Source organism: Nomascus leucogenys, chromosome 14 (genome assembly GCF_006542625.1).
Source record: "Nomascus leucogenys isolate Asia chromosome 14, Asia_NLE_v1, whole genome shotgun sequence".
Classification (NCBI taxonomy): domain Eukaryota; kingdom Metazoa; phylum Chordata; class Mammalia; order Primates; family Hylobatidae; genus Nomascus; species Nomascus leucogenys.
This window is the reverse complement of record NC_044394.1, coordinates 35,948,917-35,954,916: the sequence shown is the minus strand read 5'-3', so window position 1 is coordinate 35,954,916 and position 6,000 is coordinate 35,948,917. Positions and strand designations below refer to the sequence as shown.

General features: G+C 45.2%; 1 protein-coding gene across 2 annotated transcripts in view; it reads left to right on the top strand.

The window, feature by feature from the left end:
* Positions 1–1,234: 1,234 nt before the first annotated feature.
* Positions 1,235–6,000, top strand: part of PAIP2B (poly(A) binding protein interacting protein 2B) — a 64,508-nt gene continuing 59,742 nt past the window's right edge. For both annotated transcript variants that reach the window (XM_030827290.1, XM_003262534.4), the window contains exon 1: positions 1,235–1,408. The gene's annotated coding sequence lies outside the window, so the exon portion shown is untranslated. The remainder of the gene's footprint in view (positions 1,409–6,000) is intronic.

Sequence of the window (6,000 nt, the reverse complement as noted above, 5' to 3'; positions counted from 1 at the left end):
ATATCAAAGTATACAGCTAATATTTATAATTGTTTTTGAGTTTATCTTCTTCATTTTTATATTTTTTCCATTCATTCTGCAATCCCTTAACTTTGTGTCATGTATACAGTCAGTTTGAGAGGTGGGGGGGAGAGAAAAATGTATAAAGTAAGAGCTCCACAAAGAAATCCCCACTTCCTGTGGAATACATTTCAAAGTCTTTTGCAAGGAGATTGGACATTCTAAATCCAAGGGGGGAAATAAAGTTTTATTTTAATTTGTATTTATTTATTTATTGTTTTTTTGAGTCGCAATCTCACTCTGTTGCCCAGATTGGAGTACAGTGGTGCGATCTTGGCTCACTGCAACCTCTGCCTCCCGGGTTCAAGTGATTCTCCTGCCTCAGCCTCCCGAGTAGCTGGGACTACAGGCGCCCGCCACCACGCCCAGCTAATTTTTGCGTTTTTAGTAGAGACGGAGTTTCACCATACTGGCGAGGCTGGTGTAGAACTCCTGACCTTGTGATCCGCCCGCCTCGGCCTCGCAAAGTGGTGGGATTACAGGCGTGAGCCACCGCGCCCGGCCAAGTTTTATTTTTTTAAAGCACTCAAGAAGTTCGGTTTGTTTCTAGAAACGTGGAAGCATCCGTCTGCTTCCTTCCAGCGTCCCTTTGCTTCCTACCAGCCTCCCAAGGAGCCCAATTCCTTAATTTTCCCTACAGAGAATAGCACCAGGTCCGAAGCAGCCTGAATCAAAGCTCCTCCTTTGGTAATTGACAGCTGGGGGAAATCCTACTGAGGCCCACCCCCACCCTCCTCCTTGCTAGGCTGACAGGCAAAACTCGGTGGCAGTGGCTTCCAGCTCAGCCAATAGACGAAGCGGGAGCAAAAGCCTGTGTAAACAAACCCAGAGTGCGGCGCCTTGGTCTCCTCCCCCACGAGTGGGCCGGGCGCATCCTTGGCCCAATGCCTATCCCAGGCTACCGTAGCGTCCTTTCAGCCAATCACAGCCGGCGTCTCCCACAAGGAGGTGTTCCACCACAGGAAAAAAATGAAGGAAGAGAAAAGACAGACATTAAAACCAATCAGAAGCTGAAACTTCTGAGGGAGTGGGCGGGCACCGCTTCACATTTAGACCAATAAAAACCACATATGCCATTCTGGGCGACCGAACGGCATCTTCTTTGGCCCAATAGACGAATGGGGCGGTGCCCGGCAACCAATGGCTTGGGTCCGGGGGCGGGGCGAGGAGGCAGTGTGCAGTAAGAGATAACCTGGCAAGTGGTAGTGGCGCTTCGCGGGTGCTGTGCTTCACGTTTTGGTACTAAAGGCCGAGACGGTTCTGGCGACGGCGACCTCTACGGCAACGGCTTAAGCTCTCGGAGGAGTGGCAGAGCACGATCTGAAGGAGGGGCTTCTGGTCAGCCCAGGTGGGCTCGGGTGCCCGGGCTGCTGGGGACAGGACTCGAGGGAAAAGCCGTTCTCCCGGCTCTGGGGGCGCCCTGCGCCTCCCTTTCTGCCGCCGTCGGGGCTGTGAGGGGCGGCATGCGCCTGCCCGAGCTCCTGTAGGGAGGGAAAGCGCGCGGGGTCCCACGTCGCGGCCATCGGCGAAAGGGGGCGTCCGCTGGGGTCAGCCCCTGCCCCTCGGGGGCGATAGGGGGTTTTCGTCCCTTTTCCCCCCGCACAGGTGCTGTTTCCCCCCCACCCCCACCCAAGTTCCTGACTCCCCTCTGCGTCCTCCTAACACTCGAACCGGATTCTTGGCCTGAGTCCCATTGCTACCCAGGTGCAACAATGCTAGGCAAATTGACCCGCGCTGCATCCCCCGCCCCTCTCCCCGGGCTGGAGGGGGAGGGATTGCGCGTCGTGCCCTTCCCCCATTCGCGGGCCCCTGCGCGTCCTCTGCCTTTTTATACTTGCTCCATCTCCCCCTTGACTCCAGCCCTCATTCTTCATGCCTCATTTGCCTGGGAGACGTTCGCCACTTCTCTTGTGCCTTGCGGTCCGTGAGTGAGTCCATCACCCCCTACCAACCCCTAAATTCCATTCTCATCTTTCCAGAAAACTAGCATTTTCCACTTGCCTCTTCCAGGCAGCTGGAAGGTGAACTGAGAGAGGCAGAATAAGCCGAACAGGGAGTTTGGCAAGGTTGGGAACTTTCATCGGTTTTGTTCATGGTAAACTGTTTTTGCCTTCCTTAAGATGGCATTTGACCATTATACCCGCTCTAGAATCTTTGTCCTAATGCAGTTCTTTTGGTGGTAATTGCTGAAAATGCAGTTGAAAAGGGCTAACTAGAAGCAAGGGATTTAAATTTTGTTACTATTATTTCAAGTAAATTGAATTGGATTATACTTTAAACAGCTTAACTGGGGTTTCTGGGAGTTTGTAGTGTAAGGGCCTGGCTACCCTACTTTGTCATAAAATACAGAACATAGTTGTACAGCACAGTGTGATTTGATCACACCCAACCTATGAATGGATAATAACAGCATTGAATCTGTTTAAAAACAACATTCCCTGTTCCCTTTTCACCTTCATAGTATATTCGTTTGGTTTCTAGTAATGTCGGTTCTAGCTATATGTTTTTAGATAATAGTACAAACTATGTTGTACCTAAGTAAAATTATACTAACAATTTTATGGGGAAAAGCTAATGCACTGCTCTTAGTTTTTATTAAGATTTTAGACGTTTGAAAATATAAATTCAGATATTGGACAGTGAGGGTTTTATTTTGAAAGTTGGAGGAGATTGAAGTGTTGGGGTAAGACTGATAGGCTGCTTTGGCTACTTGTATATCGGGGTGGGGAGAATATACAAGTTTTCAAAATCTTGTAAGTTCTCACAGTGCTTAGTTTCCTGACTTTACAAAAATTGGAATTGTTTTTCCTAGCTTTCAGTGGAGAAATGTAAGCTATGAGTTTAACATCATGTTCACTGTGTTTTGGCCAGGATTTTGCAAGCTTTTGTGGAAAAAATGATACTGCTTTCTTTATCCTGTTTGTAATGTATGTATCAATATGCTTCCTTGTATTTTACTGTGGTAAAATTGTATCTTGCATATAAAGAAAAAAGTCTATTATAGTGAATTAAAAGAAATCTTTACTCTGAGGTGGCAGCCTTGTCTAGTGGACCATATGTTTAAGCCTTGTTAATAAATCACACTAGAGCCTAGCACAGTGGTGTGTGCCTGTAATCCCAGCCACTTAGGAGGCTGAGGCAGGAGGATTGCTTGAACCTAGGAGTTTAAGACCAGCCTGGGCAATATAGTGAGACCCCATCTCAATCAACCAATCAATCACACTAAAAAGAGCAAGATCTTAAAACTGTTCCAACAAATGTCTGGGTGTCTAAAACAATGAAAAGAGTTTATGACAGAGTTACAGCAGTCATCAGAGAAAAATCCTGGACAAATTGCAAATCTGTAACAGTTGTGAATTGCTATGACTGCAGCTAAAAACCAAAGTTATTTTTGTACAGCCTTTTTTGGGAGTATTTGTGTTTAATAATAACTTGTTTGCAAATTTAGAGGACTCTAGCTATGATTTTTTCTTAGAGACCTTGACCTTGAGGAGCTCACAGTTTAATGGAAGAGAGAACTAGAAACCAATAATTAAATGCAGAGAGTGAGGTTCTGCAGTACAAGGTATATACAGGGTGCAGAGAAGCACGATGGCACTGTGTTCTGACCTCATCTCCTACTGCTCTAGACTTCCTGAAGTGCCATTTCCTGAACCTACCTGTTTTTTTCCACCATCTGGACCTCTCTCTGTAGGCACCGTTCTCTCTCCTTGCAAGCCTTTTCCACACCTTATGTGCTTGGTGAAACCCTGTTTCTTCAAAATCTTGAAGCCTGCCTCTGCCTCATCCAAATAATTGTTTTGCCTATTTCTCTGTTATTTCTTTATAAATAATTATAGTCAATTCTCATTATTTGCAGTAGTTATATTCTATAAAGTTGCCAAGAACACTGAATTATCAAATATTCAACCCTTGTTCCCAGGGAAAATATCTACATATATACATATCTCACATAGATTACAAAATTCCTAAAAGCAACTCATCCTGGTAGATTGAATTTTCTTTACAAAAAGTAAAGGAAGTACAGAAGTGTTAAGCGATTTGCCTGAGGCCGCTCCACTAACAGGTGCCAGAGTTAAGATTCAGACTCGTCCAGATGGCCCCAGAGCCAGAGCTTCTTGCACTACACTGCACTGCCCTCTGCTGTCTCTGTCCTCTGGTCATCTTTGTATGAGAGCTGAGACAAGACTGAGGGTCACCTTATTTGATCTTAGCTTGGGACTTGGGCAAGCAGTGACATATTTTCACTACTGTGTGTATATCAATGAGTCACCTTGAAAGCTCCACAGGTATTTGGGGATTACAAAGACATTTTAGCAAGTAAGCAAATTTGCAAATATGAGATCCACAAATAATGAAGATGAACTGTATTTGTAAGTGACTGCTAGGGTCTGTTTCATGATAACCCCTTCCCCCAACAATGTGGACTATTTCTTTAGCTTATTTGATAGTTTGTAGATTTATTCATAAATTTATTCATTTATCATATATTCATTTGTTCAGTTTGTTCATTTATCATATATTAAGCACTTACCATAAATCAGACTCGGCTGGGCGCGGTGGTTCACGCCTGTAATCCCAGCACTTTGGGAGGCTGAGGCAGGTGGATCACGAGGTCAGGAGTTCAATACTAACCTAGCCAGGATGGTGGAACCCTGTCTCTACTAAAAATACAAAAAAATTAGCCAGGCATGGTGGCAGGCACCTGTAGTCCCAGCTATTCAGGAGGCTGAGGCAGAGAATTTCTTGAACCCAAGAGGCAGAGGTTGCAGTGAGCCGAATTGCATCACTGCACTCCAGCCTGGGCGACAGAGTGAGACTCCATTTAAAAAAAAAAAAAAAGTCTCTTTTTTTTTTTTTTTTTTTTTTGAGATGGAGTTTCGCTCTTGTCGCCCAGGCTGGAGTGCAATGGCACAATTTCAGCTCACTGCAATCTCTACATCCTGGGTTCAAGCAATTCTCCTGCCTCAGACTCCAAGTAGCTGGGATTATAGGCTCACACCACCACACCCAGCTAATTTTTGTATTTTTAGTAGAAACAGGGTTTCACCATGTTGGCCAGGCTGGTCTTGATATCCTGACCTCAGGGGATCCACCCACCTTGGCCTCCCAGAGTGCCGGGATTACAGGTGTGAGCCTCTGCATCCAGCCTCAAACTCTGCTTTAATCTGTGTTGAACAAGCTGGAGATTAAGGTCCTGCCTTGTGGATTTTATATTTGCCTAAGAAAGACAGATAAGAGCTAAGTCAGGAGCTCTGGGGAAAGGCCCAGGTTGGAATTATAGATTCACTTGACCAAGGTAAACCTGGTGTGCCTGCTCCTACTTCACATCCCCAGACATACTTCCAGAACATTTCTTTTGCATTTTTGTGTAAAAACTCTTCCTTTTGAACCTCTCTCCATTGTCGCATGTCAACCTCTACTTGTCTTTTGTTGATTTTGAGGCCACTTGCCCAGTAAGTGGCAGGATATTATAGAAGAATCATGCTGACCTGGGTCTTTGAATTCTGGTTCTGCTACCTACCAACTGAGTTCCTTTGGTCAAGCTCTTGGACTTTTGAGCCTGTTTCCTAATTCCAAAAGTGGTATATGATGTGTTAGTCCCTGGTGGGTTGCAAGAAAGAGGCACACACATATCAGCTTTGGTGATGAGGGCTGAATGTAAACTTGGATGGAAAGTCATCTAAGCAGCATATTGTCTCTTGGCCCTAGTACTTTCAAAACAGAACATTAATTTAGCAGTATTTAGTATTTGAGATCTGAAGACCTGCCCTCTTTTCCTTTGTTCACTCAACATTTGTATTTTCCAAGAGAGAATATCTGATTGGATTAGTCTGTCACCTTCTAAAAACAGAAGACCCCTATTAGGGAGAATTTTGAGCTATGCCATGTCCTTGGTGATTGATCTCCCTGAAGTTCAGCCTATATGTTGTCCTTGGC